A 16456-nucleotide genomic window follows, 5' to 3' on the forward strand; every position below is an offset into this window, starting at 1 on the left:
GTTTATTGCCACAGGTATCCTTTGCTCTTTAATTTCCAGTCTAATTTAGGCAAACAGTAGGGGTCAGATATAAAATGCATCTGATGAAAGTAGAATGGATACAAACTCCAAATTGTAAGAGTCTGCACTTTCTTTGCTTTTATTTGAAAAGAGATAGTACATAATTCTGTGGCCTTGAATTCATGAGGCAGGATCTAACCTTCCATTTCCATCATTTCAGAAGACAGAGAAAACAAAACAATTCACATTTAAAATAAAACTGTTCAAAAAGTAGGTGTTGAGATGTGCTTTCATATTTACAAAATCAAAATATTTTTCTTAAAGTCTATGCAAAAACTATTCTTATATTCTGTCCTTTCAGGAGTAAGGCTATATTTTTATTTATGAAACTTGTTCCCAATAAAATAAAGTCAAGTTATAAGTGATTAGCATAAATGTGACATAAAATGGAAATATTTCATGTGACATGTGCTATCATTAGTAATTATATGTTTTGTTTGTGAATCAAATTTCAAAAATGACACACATTTTATTTAGTGTTTTAAATGTTTCCTTGTATTATAATATATTAGAGTGCAAGGATATAGAATCAGTGTAGAAGGAATATTACATATCATTTAAACAATCTCTTCATTTTACAAGAGAAAAAACAAAAGTCAGTGGAATCTGGGGTTACTGTGCAAATTGTGTTCTCTGTGTCTTAGGTTTGGCAATCACCAAACTGCACTGAATGTATGAAAATGTGTTGATGAAATCAAAAGTTCTTCTAAATTAAATTATTTAAAAATAAACTCTCAGCATTTTCTGGTTCAACATTGTGGATGGAGAACAATGACAGGTATCTCTCTCCCAGACACCCATTTAAAAAGAAGAAAAAAATAGAAAGGAACCCATAATAAGGAATAAATAATAAAGAAGGAAAAGTGGAAGAAAGTCAACTCTGAACAACAGATTTCAATAGATTTCTGGAAGGACTACTAAAGTAAGAAACTGAGCAGTGAAACCCACCTTCCAGAACATGTTTCATTATCTAATGATGATCAAACTCAGAGAACAAGAGGAAGAAGGCTTGTGGGTGGGAAAAAGACACTGGGTGATTAAGGCTGGCTATAGGGGAGATTTCGTAGTCAGTTTCTCAACCCTCCTTCCTCATGCCTGCACAAAAACAAACAAACAAATAAAAGAGCCAAAAGGTTCCTCTCTTTACAAGTTGAAAGACTATCTGGAGAAAACCAATAACTAGGGTGAGTTTTGTAATCCAGAGTAAAGGATCTCCTTATCCTATCATTTAGGAACTCTATGACATTAAATGCAACCCTCAAGAGCTCAATCCAACAAAACAGATAGTCCACAAACTCTCCTCATCTATACTGAATATCTAGACAGCTGTCACTATCACTGGAGGAAACTAATGGGAAAACAGAACATTATGAAATCACAGTGAAAGAAACCCACACCAACCACCTAGTGGAATCAACTCTACCTTCTGGAAACCTAAGGTCATTTATCACAAAGAAATCAGGCAGAAGATAAGGTAAATTAAAGAAAAAACTGATCTCAAAGGAAATAGAGATGATTTAGGGAAAAGAATGTAAAACACACACACACACACACACACACACACACACCCACTCTGACCTAACCCTCAGCAACATTCATATCATTTTGCATCCATTAACAAACATTAGATTCATATGAAAAGGGAATAATGAGAAATCCAGATAGAATTCTTGAAAATTAAAAATATAAGGTGGAAATAATTCATTGGAAGGATAGAAAACAAAGTAAGGGAACTCCTAGAATGTAAAGGAAAAAATAAATATATGTACGATTTGAAATATAAGCGATCAAATTGCTCAATCAAGGAGCTTACATCCCTCCAGTAGGACTTTTAGAAAAATAAAACAAAAGGGAATAAATTATCTTTAAAAATATAAAATTAGAAACATGTGGTTTTAGGTCAAAGGTAAAATAAACAAAAAAGGACTCACGTTCTTATGAAATTTCAGAATACCAAGAATAAAATAAACTTCATAAATGGTGGGATATATAATAGTATAGATTTTCCACAAATGAATGAGATTAAGGTGTGCTTTAGACATTTCATATGTGATGTGGGTGCAGAGCAAAGAGCACTATCTCAGAGTTCTTAGGAAAAATGATACGAACCCTGTCCCACTATTAATCAAGTTTGAGGCAAAGGCTAAACATATTCAGACTTCATAAAACTTAGGTCTTACATAGTCTTCTTGATGACATAACTTAAAGATATATTTCAGGAAAACAAGGGACAGATATAAAGAAGAGAATATGGGTTTCAAGGAATGGTTGAACTAACCCAGGAGTCTTAAAAAAAACGACATCTGAGAAGCAAGCAGTCCAAATTAGGACTAAAAATTCACAGACCTTTAAGAAAAAAAAATAGAAGAAAAATGGAATGGATTCCATGAAATTCATATAATGAACAAAAAGGATAAATAATTTAGTGTATGCTTTAGAAAGCACATGCTTATTCTCACAAGAAACAAAGACCATTAGAAATTCCAGAAAAAGGCCTACTGCCAACTAAGAATTGTATGAAAGACAACTGTTAAGTTTCAAATATGAAGTGAACTAAATGGTGACATGCTAAGACTAGAAAGCATCCGTGCAGAGACTTTAACTCTGATAACTCTTTCGTGGGATGCTAGGCACAGTTCATGAGAAACCTACAGAAGGTAAGTGGTGTATTCTGAGGCATTAACAGTTTTCATGTAGCTATAGTGGTATGAATGGCAAAGCCAATGGTGGACACAGTGCCCGGGGGCTCAGTGTATTTCCAGGGGCCCACAAAAATGCATTGATTTCCTTTAAAATCAGAAGAAAAAAACACATATTTAGGGTCAAATAAAAATTTTTAATTTTTCCTCTCACATGCAAAAAAAAAATTTTTGAGGGGCAAAATATCTATTACGGTGGGAGGGGCTCACCAAGCAAAAGAGCTTAGATCCCAGCAAAGTCAGGCTGTAGCCGCATGAATGCTTTTTTCTCATTTTTCCCGTTTTAGAATCCACTTATAGAAAAAGCACAAAAGATCTAACTGTATTTCCAGAACAAAATCTAGATGCCCCAAACATTTGACAATTGACAATTAAAACATATATATATCTTCAAGAGATAGAAGGTCAGATAAGAATTGGAGTGAAAAGAAGGGTGCTAAAATTCTCACCTTACTTATGGAGAATAAAAAGAAAATGTCAAATGGAAAAATATGTGTACTTTTTAAGCTCAAAAGTTAATCAGTAAAAATGACTATACTTATTAGATAGAAAGTGCTTAGTAAGTGCCTATAGAATATTGTTGTGGACAGAATAATGTCCCCTGGCAAAGATGTCCATATCCCAAGACGTGTCCCAGAAACCAGTGAATTTCTTTCCTTATATGGCAAAAGGGACTTGGCAGAAGTAATTATGTTGAGGATCTTGAGATGGCAAAATTATCCAGGATTATCTGTGTGGGCCCAACGTAATCACAAGGGTCTTTGGGAGACAGACGCGGAGGGTCAAGGGTGGAAAAAGGATGTGAAGTGGTGAGCAAAGATTGGAGTGATGCGCTCTGAGGATGGAGGAAGGGGCCACGAGCTTAGGAACACAGCGGGCCTCTAGAATCTAAAAACGGCAAGGGAACGGATTCTCCCCTAGAGCCTCTGGAAGGAATGCAGCCCTACCAACACCTGGATTTTAGCCCAGTGAGACCGATTCCAAACTCCTAACCTCTAGGACTGTAAGATAATGAATTTGTGTTGTTGTAAGCCACTGTGTGTTTATTTGTTATAGCACCAATAGGAAATGAATGCAAATACATACATGGATTAATAAATGGCCGAATAAGTGAATGTATAGAGCTGACTGCATAGGGTGTCTCCCTAAACAGGGACTAGAACCACCTAGGCGCCAGGGTGACTATGACTATGTGTTTTATACATCTACCATTTCTGGACACACTGTCAACGTTTGGTTGATAGCTTTCCTCCTGTCCTCTCTTTCTGCATGTTAATTTACTTTAATCGTTGCTGTGTACATTAATTTAAACAAGTGGAAGGCAACAGAGAGAAGATGCTCCTCTTGGTATTTGTTTTAAGACATCATATTAAACTGTTTTTGGTTTTTGAGTATTTATACATTCCTGGCTTGTTACGAAGCAGAAGGATGGTTTCTTTCTTTCTTTCTTTTTTTTTTTTTTAGCAGGAGAAAATAGTATCAAGTTTAATAACATGTATATGTGGGAGAAACCAGGGAAACTGAGTTTCTCAACACAATGGCAGAGATTCTCATCTTAAATATTATCTTCAGCTAAAGACAAGGAGCACATTGCGGGTGGGGAGGGAGACAGAAATTACGGTAATCAAGGGTATGCAGATTTCATTCTTCTCCTTCAGTACTGATAAGAGTTTCCACAGATAAGGCCAACCCTCCCTTCCCAATACAGAGGAGGAGACACCTTTACAAATGGAGATTTCCCTTATAAATGTAAATGTTTGTCTGGCAACTCTTTGCAGGGCCAGCTAGAGAATGTGGCCTGGGAGAGACAGAATTTTTGATAAGATGGGCTTGTGGTGCCTTTTCTATTGTAACATCTATTTTACATTATAGTACAGCCATCATATGATAGTAACTCCTTCCTGAAACAGGTCTTCTATGTTAAATTCTTTTTTTTTAAATTTTTTAATTTTTTGTTTATTGCACTAACATTGGTTTTTAACATTGTATAAATTTCAGGTGTACATCATTATACTTCTATTTCTGCATAGATTACATCACGTTCACCACCCAAATACTAATTACAACCCATCATCACACACATGCTGAATTATCCCTTTCGCCCTCCTCTCTCCTTCCTTCTCCTCTGGTAACCACCAATCCAATCTCTGTCTCTATGTCTTTGTTTGTTGTTGTTATTATCTACTACTTAATGAGTGAGATCATATGGTATTTGACCTTCTCCCTCTGACTTATTTCACTTTGCATAATACCCTCAATATCCATCCATGTTGTCACAAATGGCTGGATTTCATCATTTCTTATGGCTGAGTAGTATTCCATTGTGTATATATACCACATCTTCTTTATCCATTGGTCCCTTGATGGGCACTTAGGTTGCTTCCAAATCTTGGCTATTGTGAATAACACTGCAATGAACACAGGGGCGCATGTATCTTTACACACTGGTGTTTCCAAGTTCTTTGGATAAATACCCAGCAGTGGAATAGCTGGATCATATGGCAGTTCTATCCTTGATTTCTTGAGGAATCCCCATACTGCCTTCCATAATGGCTGCACCAGTTTGCACTCCCAGCAGCAGTGTATGAGAGTTCCCTTCTCTCCACATCCTCTCCAACACTTGTTGTTTCCTCTCTTGTTAATAATAGCCATTCTGACGGGCATGAGGTGATATCTCATTGTAGTTTTGATTTGCATTTCCCTGATATTTAATGATGCTGAACATCTTTTCATGTGCCTGTTGGCCATCTGTATATCTTCTTTGGAGAAACATCTGTTCAGATCTTTTGCCCATTTTTTAATTGTGTTGTTAGTTTTTTTGTTGTTTAGATGCATCAGTTCTTTATATATTTTGGAGATTAACCCCTTATCAGATGTATGGTTTGCAAATATCTTCTCCCAATCGTTAGGTTGTCTTTTCATTGTGTTGATGGTTTCCTTTGCTGTGCAGAAGCTTTTTAGTTTGATGTAGTCCCATTTGTTTATTTTTTCTATTGTTTCTCTTGCCTGGTCAGACATGGTGCTTGAAAATATGTTGCTAAGACCAATGTCGAAGAGCGTACTGCCTATGTTTTCTTCTAGAAGTTTCATAGGTTTAGGTCTTACATTCAAGTCCTTAATCCATTTTGAGTTAATTTTTATGTATTGTGTAAGGTAAGGGTGTATTTTCATTTTTTTGCATGTGGCTGTCCAGTTTTCCCAACACTGTTTGTTGAAGAGACTTTCTTTTTTCCATTGTGTGTTCTTGGCTCCTTTGTCAAAGATTAGCTGTCCATAGATGTGTGGGTTTATTTCTGCGCTTTCGATTCTATTCCATTGGTCTGTGTGTCCGTTTTTGTGCCAGTACCATGCTGTTTTGGTTGCTATAGCTTTGTAGTATATTTTGAAATCAGGGAGTGTGATACCTCCAGCTTTGTTCTTTTTTCTCAGGATTCCTTTAGCTATTTGGGGTCTTTTGTTGTTCCATATAAATTTTAGGATTCTTTGTTCTATTTCTGTGAAAACTGTTGTTGGAACTTTGATAGGGATTGCATAAAGATTTCTTTAGGATGTATGGACATCTTAACTATGTTAAATCTTCCAATCCAAGAGCACGGAATATCTTTCCATTTCTTCGTGTCTTCTTCAATTTCTTTCAGCAATGTTTTATAGTTTTCAGTGTACAGATCTTTCACCTTTTTTGTTAAGTAACAAAATACCTATTCCTAGGTATTTTATTCTTTTTGTTGCAATTGTAAATGGGATTGTATTCTTAATTTCTCTTTCTGCTACTTTGTTGTTAGTGTATAGAAATGCAACTGATTTTTGTATGTTGATTTTGTATCCTGCAATTTCACCGTATTCGTTTATTACTTCTAAAAGTTTTTTGGTGGATTCTTTAGGGTTTTCTATATATAAAATCATGTCATCTGCAAATAGTGAGTGTTTCACTTGTTCCTTTTCAGTTTGGATCCCTTTTATTTCTTTCTCTTGCCTGATTGCTCTGGCTAGGACTTCCAGTACTATGTTAAATAGGAGTGGTGAGAGTGGGCATCCTTGTCTGGTTCCCATTCTTAGAGGGGTATCTTTCAGCTTTTCACCATTGAGGATGATATTAGCTGTGGGTTTCTCATATACGGCCTTTATTATGTTGAGGTACTTTCCTTCTATACCCATTTTATTCAGAGTTTTTATCATAAATGGATGCTGTATCTTGTCAAATGCTTTCTCTGCATCTATTGAGATGATCAAGTGATTTTTATTCTACATTTTATTAATGTGGTGTATCACGTTGATTGATTTGCGAATGTTGAACCATCCCTGCATACCTGGAATAAATCCCACTTGATCATGGTGTATAATCTTTTTAACATACTGTTGTATGCGATTTGCTAGTATTTTGTTGAGGATTTTTGCATCGCTGTTCATCAGTGATATTGGCCTGTAGTTTTCTTTTTTTGTGTTGTCCTTGTCTGGTTTTGGTATCAGGGTAATGTCGGCTTCGTAGAATGAGTTAGGGAGCTTCCCCCCTCCTCAATTTATTGGAGGAGTTTGAGAAGGATAGGTATTAAGTCTTCTTTGAATGTTTGGTAGAATTCACCAGGGAAGCCATCTGGTCCAGGGCTTTTATTTTTTGGGAGGTTTTTGATTACTGTTTTGATCTCCTGACTGGTGACTGGTCTATTCAAATTCTCTATTTCTTCTTGATCCAGTTTTGGAAGGTTGCATGACTTTAAGAATTTATCCATTTCCTCCAGACTGACGAATTGGTTGGCATATAGCTTTTCATAGTATTCTCTTATAATCTTTTGTATTTCTGAGGTGTCTGTTGTAATTTCTCCTCTTTCATTTCTGAATTTACTTATTTGTGCCTTCTCTCTTTTTCTCTTGGTGAGTCTAGCTAAAGGTTTGTCAATTTTGTTGATCTTTTCAAAGAACCAGCTCTGGGTTTTATTAAATTTTTCTATTGTTTTTTTAGTCTCTATTTCATTTATTTCTGCTCTGATTTATATTATTTCCCTTCTTCTACTGATTTGGGGCTTTGTTTGTTCTTATTTTTCCAGTTCCTTTAGGTGCATTGTTAGATTGTTTATTTGAGATTTTTCTTGTTTGTTGAGATAGGCCTGTATTGCTATAAACTTCCCTCTTAGAATCACTTTTGCTATATCCCATAAATTCTGGCATGTCGTATTTTCATTTTCATTTGTCTCCAGGTATTTTTTTATTTCTCCTTTGATTTCTTCATTGACCCAGTCGTTGTTCAGTAGCATTTTGTTTAATCTCCACATATTTGTGGCTTTTCTGATTTTCTTCCTATAGTTGATTTCTAGTTTCATACCGTTGTGGTCAGAAAAGATGCTTGGTATTATTTCAATCTTCTTAAATTTATGTAGACTTGTTTAGTGGCCTAATATGTGATCAATCCTGGAGAATGTTCCATGTGCATTTGAAAAGAACGTGTATTCTTCGTTTTTTGGATGGAATGCTCTGTATATATCTACTAGGTCCATCTGTTCTAGTGTGTCATTTAAGGCCAATGTTTCCTTATTGATCTTCTGTTTGGATGATCTATCCGTTGGTCTAAGTGGAGTGTTAAACTCCCCTACTATTATTGTATTACTGTCTTTTTCTCTTTTTATGTCTGTTAATAATTACTTTATATATTTAGGTGCTCCTACGCTGGGTGTGTAGATATTTACAAGTGTTATATCCTCTTGCTGGATTGTTTCCTTGATCATTATGTAATGCCCTTGTCTCTTTTTTAAGTTTTTGTTTTAAAGTCTATTTTGTCTGACATGAGTATTGGTACCCCAGCTTTCTTTTCATTGCCATTTGCATGGAGTATCTTTTTCCATCCCTTCACTTTCAGTTTGTGAGTGTCTTTAGGTCTAAAGTGTGTCTCGTATGCAGCATATATATGGGTCTTGTTTTTTTATCCAATCAGCCACCCTATGCCTTTTAATTGGAGCATTTAGTCCATTGATGTTTAAAGTAGCTATTGATAAGTATGTACTTACTGCCATTTTTTTAGCTTTTATTTTCTCATTGTTTTAGTAATCCTCTATACAGAATTGATGGTCTCTTTAGTTTGACCTCTGTCTAAAAGCTTTACTCTTTAACTCCCTTCCTCCCTCATTTTATGTTTTTGATATCATATATAACCTCTTTTTTGTGCATTTGTATCCATTACCCTCTTATCATGGAAATAGATAATTTTTCCTATTTGTGGTCTTCTCTGTTCCACTTAAATCAGTCCCTTTAACATTTCTTGTAGCACTGGTTTCTTGGTGACAAACTCCTTCAATTTTTGCTTGTCTGGGAAATTTTTGATCTCTCCTTCCCTTTTGAATGATAACCTTGCTGGGTAGAGTATTCTTGGCTGTAAGTTTTTTCCTTTTAGCACTTTAACTATATCGTGCCACTGTCTTCTAGCCTGTAAGGTTTCTGCTGAGAAGTCAGCTGATAGCCTTATGGGGTTTCCTTTGTATGTAACTTGACTTTCTCTTGCGGCTTTTAGGATTTTCTCTTTATCATTAATTCTGGACATTTTGATTATGATGTGTCTTGGTGTGGGCCTCTTTGGGTTTATCTTGTTTGGGGCTCTCTGTGCTTCCTGTACCTGGATGTCTGTTTCCTTCCTTAGGTTAGGGAAGTTTTCATCTATTATTTCTTGAAATAGATTTTCTGCCCCTTTGTCTCGCTCTTCTCCTTCCGGGATACCTATAACACGGATGTTAGTGCGCTTGATGTTGTCCCAGAGGTCCCTTAGACTGTCCTCACCCTTTAAATTCTTTTCTCTTTTACCTGCTCAGCTTGGGTAATTTCTTCTAGTCTTTCGTCCAGCTCGCAGATCTGTTCTTCTGTATCCTCTACTCTGCTTTTGAGTCCCTCTAGTGAATTTTTCATTTCCAGTATTGTATTCTTCATTTCTGATTGGTTCTTTTTTATATCTTCCATTTCTTTGTTGACATTCTCACTGAGTTCATCTATTCTTCTCCCCAGATCAGTGAGCATCCTTAACACTCTTTGTTTGAACTCTCTGTCGGGTAGATTGCTCATTTCTGTTTCACTTAGTTCCTTTTCTGGGATTTTGTCCTGTTCCCTTACTTGGAATGTATTCTTTTGTCTTCTCATTTTGCCTCTTTCCCTGTGCTTGTGTCTGTGTATTTGGTAGGTCAGCTATGTCTCCTGCTCTTGGATAGGTGACCTTATACAAGTGATGCCTTAGGAGGTCTGCAGTGTGCTTCCCTCAGTTCTCAATATTCCAGGAGTGAGCCCTATGTGGGCTACGTGTGTCTTTCTGTTGTGGTGTGTTTGCTCTCCCTGTAGGTGCCCAGGGAGGCTGAGTTATGCTCCTGGCCAGCTGTTGTAATGCTCAGCTGCTTGTAGTTGTTTTGGGCCCTCGAGTCTCTTTATCATGTGTGGGAGGCCCCAGCACGGTTGGCCTCAAGTTCTAATACCACATTTGTGTTGCAGTATTTCTTTTAAGTGAGTAGGCCCCCAGCATGGCAGGTTGTTAGGCTCAGGGGCTTACAACTACTATAAACCTCCAGCCATTAGGTCTCTTGTCAGCTCTCTGAGGATTGCACCTGGGTGGGGCTGGCCTCAGGCATGGGAGCACCCATTTGTTTCAGGCTTTGGAAGGTGGGGCAAACCCCCTATGTGGGTCTTTGAGAAGCACAAGTCTTCTGCAGCTGACAAGCCCCACCGCCCACAGGTCCACACACACAGTCAACACAGTCCTGCTCCGTGTGCACGCCCCAACCTCCTGAAGTGGAACCAGCCTCTCCACGGCGGGAGCCCCACAAACTCCCCACCGCCCCACACTCTCCAACCACTCCTTGTGCACGCACTGCCCCACTGAATTGGGCTCAGTCGCCAGGCTGCAGAGAATCCAGCCACCAATCTATGCAGGCCCACAAGTTGCCTGAGGGCTTGTTGTTGGGTGGGCCAGTCCCTAGGGTGGGCTGCCTGCCCTGGCTGAGCTGGATTAAATCAGTGGGTGGGGGGTGGGGCAGACCCTGGGCTAGCAGGCCCCAGGGAGAACTCCAATGTTGTCTGTGTCAGCGTGCCCACACCAGGCCACAACAATGGCCGCCACCAACGTCCCAGTTCCTGGAGAGGTCTCACCCCTCACTGCGATGCCCTCAGAGCGTATCAGGTGAGTCTCTTTTCAACAAAGCACCGTGCACCTTTCTTTCTGGTGATTTTAGGTTGCTTTCCGAAATGGGTGAGTTTGTGCGTGGGCCCTTTAAGAGCCGGTTTTAATTTCTTTGTGAACTAGCTTTTCTGGGGGTACTTCCCAATGTTTTAGTAGCAGGCAAAGTCGGATATTATGCCACTTGTCTCGATTGTGCTGGGTCCACCAAATGCCCACAGTGGGGGCCCTCCCCGACTCAGGTCCCCCGCTCCTCCAGGGAGGGCTGCATACCTTTGGGCTGCACCTGGGTGGCCGTGAAGCACTGCAGCTCGTGAAGGCATCGTTTTTCTCTCCAGAAGGGAGTTTCTGCCTCTTCCACCTCAATTAGGATTGTCCTTTGTTGCAGGAGTTCCTCTTATTCAGTTTTCAGTTCTCTCTCAGGGGTAATTTTTCCACGAGTAGGTGTAAATTGGCTGTGTCTGCAGGAGGAGGTGAGTTCAGAGTCTGCTTACGCTGCCATCTTGACTTCTCCCTTGATGGTTTCTTTACAGTACCAAAATTTCCCATCATCACAGCTCCAAACCACATACTGGCCACTTTACAAGAAACAAAACCCAGCCCATTGACATCCTTAGTTGAAAGTCAATATCGGGCCCTCTGCCATTCCATAGCCACCTTTTATTAATTTAAGAAGGGGGTGCCTGAAACATTTTCTTCAGACCATGACTGTGGGTCGCTGCTCAGGGAAAATGCTCAGGGAAAAAACTACGTGTGTTGTGATATTAAATTGCAATATGCAAAGTTATTTATAAAATATATTATGAAGTAATTGTATATTTCTACCTTATACCTCAAACCAGGTCTTGCTAATCTCATAGAAGTAAACCAGAAAAAGACATTAAGTATGGAACTGGATTCTACTTATGACTGAAGGCAGTAGTTTCAGCTCTGGATGCATATTTAAATCAACTAAGGGAGCTTTAAAAAAGGGAGAGGCATCGTCCCCCAGCCTTCCCACCCCCTGCCACTACTGGATTACAATCTCTGGGTGTGGTGCCCCTCCATGAGCATCTTTACAAACAAACTTTAGTTGACCATAATGTGCAACTAGGTTAGAAAAAAATGACTCCAAGCAACTAAGCTATTGATACCATACACACATGACGTATTGTCCAATGAATATGAAGATTTTTTTGGCCATGTTTCTTCATACCTATAACACCAGCATCGGCCTATGCTTCATCCCTCCTTTCAGCTAAAGGCTGTCCCTCATGTTTGATGTCTCACCTTAACACACGAAGTGCTCTATAAACGTTATAGATATTACTAAATCCATCTCTAAAATCTACCCTTGAGATTGACTCATAATCATATCATGGGCATATCGGGCCTATTTACAAATTGTAAGACTGGATCTCCCTAAGAACACAGTGAAGCCAAAATTAGACACACAAGTTAACCTTGTTAAAATTGAATTGTATTACAGTGGTTTCAAAATATTTCATTCAGTTAAAAAACAAAATGAAACTGTTTCATTCACCTTTTGAACTTGCTTTTCAAATCAGTTGGCCATTCTCTTGAATCAATACAACTGAACAAGTATCACAAATAAGTAAAGTTGATTTCTAAATGCAGGACCTTGCAAAAATATGGTTCAACCTAATAATTTCCAATTTTGGTCCATATCTCCTCCAAAGATCTAATTATTTTCTGGATTTTGGAACATTTTCTCCATGATAAAATCATCTTGACCATGCTGCATTTTGTAGAAGCGCCAGTGCGTGTTGCTTATTTAATTGGGTGACTTTCCCCACCTCTCTCTCATCTTTCTCATCCTTGGTATAGTTTCAGATTACCCAGATTTTCAAATATCTGATTAGCTCTTGATCCCAGTGTTAGACATGCAGTTGAATTATAATACAATTAAAGCAAGCATTCCACATTACCTGAAAAGATCAAGGGAATCTTTCTTCCTTATTTTTCTATTTTCCCCCCTCCATCCTTCACACTGGAAAATACTAGTAAACAATTATGTTGTAGCACTACTTAGACACTTTTAAGTCAGTGACAGATTTAATGGTAATGTGTCCTGTTCACATAATCTTATCTAAGGATCTCTAGAGTTGATTCTTTTGAAATGTGTCAGCCAATCTCAATTCTATTAGTCTTTGATGTCTGAGATTCACAGTCAGGCTCCATCCAAGGACACACTGAGGAATGCGGAGATCACAAGGTTTAGCAACATGGTTCATAATATTCAAGTTATAAATCTTCCTTTGCAATTTTTGTGGCATTTTCTTTCTCTTCACTTAGTTTCCACTTTGTATTTAGTTCTTTTAAGAGATGACAGTAATATGCATCCACCCAAAAGGCAGCGCCAGAAAGGAAAAATGGTCGTTTTCACAAGCATCTTGGGGCAGAATATTTTATTTTTCTTATTTAAAGTTAAAATCTTAAATCTTTGTATACTTTTACACATTTAAATAGAAAGGGAAGGATATGTAATTATTCATTTGATTGCTGACTTAATTTTTCTACTTTAACTTACCTCAAAGTACTAAAGTCTCTGTATCTTTTTAAAACATAATGACTCTGTGAAAAGGGCACATTGCATTAAATACATTAAAATACAAAATACTTTCGGTGGACCATGGAAAGGATTACAAATTACACTTAGATATTTTAAGAGTAAAATCAGTAACTATGTGTCATATTGCACTGTATATACATCTCCAATTAAATACATAAATATATTTTGCCTTATATTCCCACAAGAAAACATATCAAGAGTAACAACAACAAAAAAAGGAAAATAATTACAATACTTACCATTACATTTTCTGCACATAAGACATGATCTGACTCACTCGAGGTCACTGTGCAAGCCATTCTTTTGCTGCCCTAAGAAGCACACAGAACTATGACCACACAATGTAAACACACAAGCCCATTCCTTAAAATCTATGCTTATATAAAAGACAGGAGAGAAATACCTCTAAGTGTTAACAGACTCTAAAAGTGATGAGGGCATGGATGATTTTCTGATTCTTCTTTTTCTCTGTATTTCTTTATCATGTGTCACTTTTTTTTTTTTTTATGAGGAAGATCAGCCCTGAGCTAACATCCTTGCCAATCCTCCTCTTTTTGCTGAGGAAGACTGGCCCTGGGCTAACATCTGTGCTCATCTTCCTCCACTTTATATGGGACGCCGCCACAGCATGGCCTGATGAGTGGTGCGTAGGTGTGCGCCCCTGATCCGAACTGGGCTGCCAGCAGGGGAGCGTGTGCACTTTACCGCTATGCCACAGGGCCAGCCCCATCATGTGTCACTTTTAATGAAAAAAATATCGTTTCTAAAAAGCACCAAGTTAGAGGGTAGGGGAGATGAATATGCAGAGCACAGAGGATATTTAGGACAGTGAAGTTGCTCTGTATGATATTATAATGATGGCTATATGTCATCATACGTTTGTCCAAACCCACAGAACATACAACACCAAGAGGGAACCTTAAGATAAACTATGGACTTCGGGTGATTACGATGGGGCAATGTAGATTCATCCTTGGAAAAAGATGTGCCATTCTGGCAAGTGATGATGATAAATGGGAGAAGCTGTGCATGTGTGGGGGCAGGAGGTATATGGGAAATCTCTGTACCGCCCTCTCAATTTTGTTGCAAATCTAAAACTGCCCTAAAAAAAATAAAACCCTTAAAAAATCACCAGGCCTGGTGGCTCTGAGTTCAAGCAGCAGATAGTCACACGTGGTACATCAGCATCACTCACTGCTCTTACAGTTGCTGAAATTGGCTGACTCACACCACTGAGCCACAGCTCTTGAAATTACCATTATACATAGCGGATCTCAATATCTCAGATCGGACACAGTACAATGTCTCCCCATCATTACAGTATTTCCAACCTTCCTCAAACACAAGGGGTGAACCCCTAAACATCTCCTCTGATTCGCTGGGTTTTAAATGCCCTTGTTTTTTTCTAGATTCCAAAGGTCTAGGATGCAATATTATATGCTTACTTCATATGTTTAGAGAAATGATATGTCAGCTGGGGATTCTAATGGGCATTTAGGCCTGATAAATTTTCATTAAAATATTATCTGGTGTTTTAATCAATTGATAGGGTGGACATTCTCTTTATGCATTACCTTTTTTTACTAACCTAATAACGACTTGATTCACTTAAGAAGGATAAAATCAGAGAAAATGCAAGAAATCAAAATCAAAGCAAAGTTAAGGTATAATTTTAGGCCTTATACATAAGCCATGTATTTTAAAAAGGGATATACTTCAGGTGGACGGTAGGAGAGGAAAATACCATAACACTTTTGGAAAGGAATGTCAAGACCCATAAAGAAAGTGTTAAACATCATTAATGGTGTATTTGCCATATTTTGCCACCGGATAGAATATTTTAGTGTAAATGTCCTAGTAACATTCCTGTTAGGTAGGTGTGGCTTCACTCACTATAATAACAAGAAAACCAAGTTCAGAGGGCTTAGTAACTTGCTGAGGTCCCACGACTGTAGGGGGATGAGAGGGGACCCACTATAAGGCCTCTCCTTACCTATCGGTTCTGGTGTCACAATGTTGTTTTCATTCTTGAAACATTAATCCCAACAACCTGCCTTCTAAACTTTTGTCAAGAGGAAATTACGTCTTAACAAATCACGGCTATGTGCATGGAAATATTCATAGCAGTAAAAATTGTGAAGTGCTCACAAAAGGGATTAATAGATGAGGTTTTGGTATGTTCATCAAAAGACAACCACTAACTTATAATTTATAATTCTTAAACACATTTAGTATTATGAAAAATGATGCTGATCAAGTGTTAAATGAAAAACAAGACTAAACATTTTATGAAGACTATAATTTCTAATATATGAAATATAATTCTAAGGCAACATTTAAAAAGCATTAAAAATGTGATTTTAGTATGTGAGAATTCTGATGTTTTGAAATTTAAATATTCTATAGCTTCTGACATTGAAAATATTAGTGTGAGTTGTGTGTAATCTGAACTTAATGAAAATCTTCAAAGAATCCAATTTAGACGTGATTAACAAAACAGAGCCTGAGTCTTATAATGGAAATAAACCCATAAAGCCATTAATACACCTTTTTGCCATTTAACAAAGTCTGAGAAAGTGAGATATCTTCTGCTATAAACAACCTTTGCATTTTAGAATTGTTGGTGTAGCCTCTCTGAATATAAGTCTCCTTACCTGAAAAAGGATGAATTTGGAGATGATCTCTTAACTTACCTTTAGTAGTAATATTCTATGAATTTATAAATCCTAGGAAGAAAATATAAAACAAGAAGCAAAATCACTGCATAGCACTATGCATAATAATAAGAGAACAGTTTTGGAATGATCATTGAGATCATCAAAAACACTGAACTTAGACAATTTCAGCTAAGGATAAATTACATAGCCCTATATAGATTTAGGTACTAGCCAGGTTGACAAGTCTGTTGTATACAGCAGGTTAAACAGGTGATCATTAGGACTAAATTTTCAGCCAAATACTGATGTATTAACATTTTAGCTTCCTTCC

The 16456-nt window shown here is 37.7% G+C and overlaps 1 long non-coding RNA gene across 1 annotated transcript in view; it reads right to left on the reverse strand.

Annotated features, from left to right (window-relative positions):
• LOC147912024 (uncharacterized) overlaps positions 1–16196 on the reverse strand; it is a 92286-nt gene extending 76090 nt beyond the window's left edge. Inside the window, exons 1-2 of the long non-coding RNA XR_015550659.1 lie at positions 16162–16196; positions 13708–13779 (exon numbers count right to left, since the gene is read on the reverse strand). This is a non-coding gene — a long non-coding RNA (uncharacterized LOC147912024). The remainder of the gene's footprint in view (positions 1–13707; positions 13780–16161) is intronic.
• Between the last annotated feature and the right edge of the window lie 260 nt (positions 16197–16456).

Source organism: Ceratotherium simum, chromosome X (assembly GCF_057802395.1).
Source record: "Ceratotherium simum simum isolate JZ-2026a chromosome X, ASM5780239v1, whole genome shotgun sequence".
Taxonomy (NCBI): domain Eukaryota; kingdom Metazoa; phylum Chordata; class Mammalia; order Perissodactyla; family Rhinocerotidae; genus Ceratotherium; species Ceratotherium simum.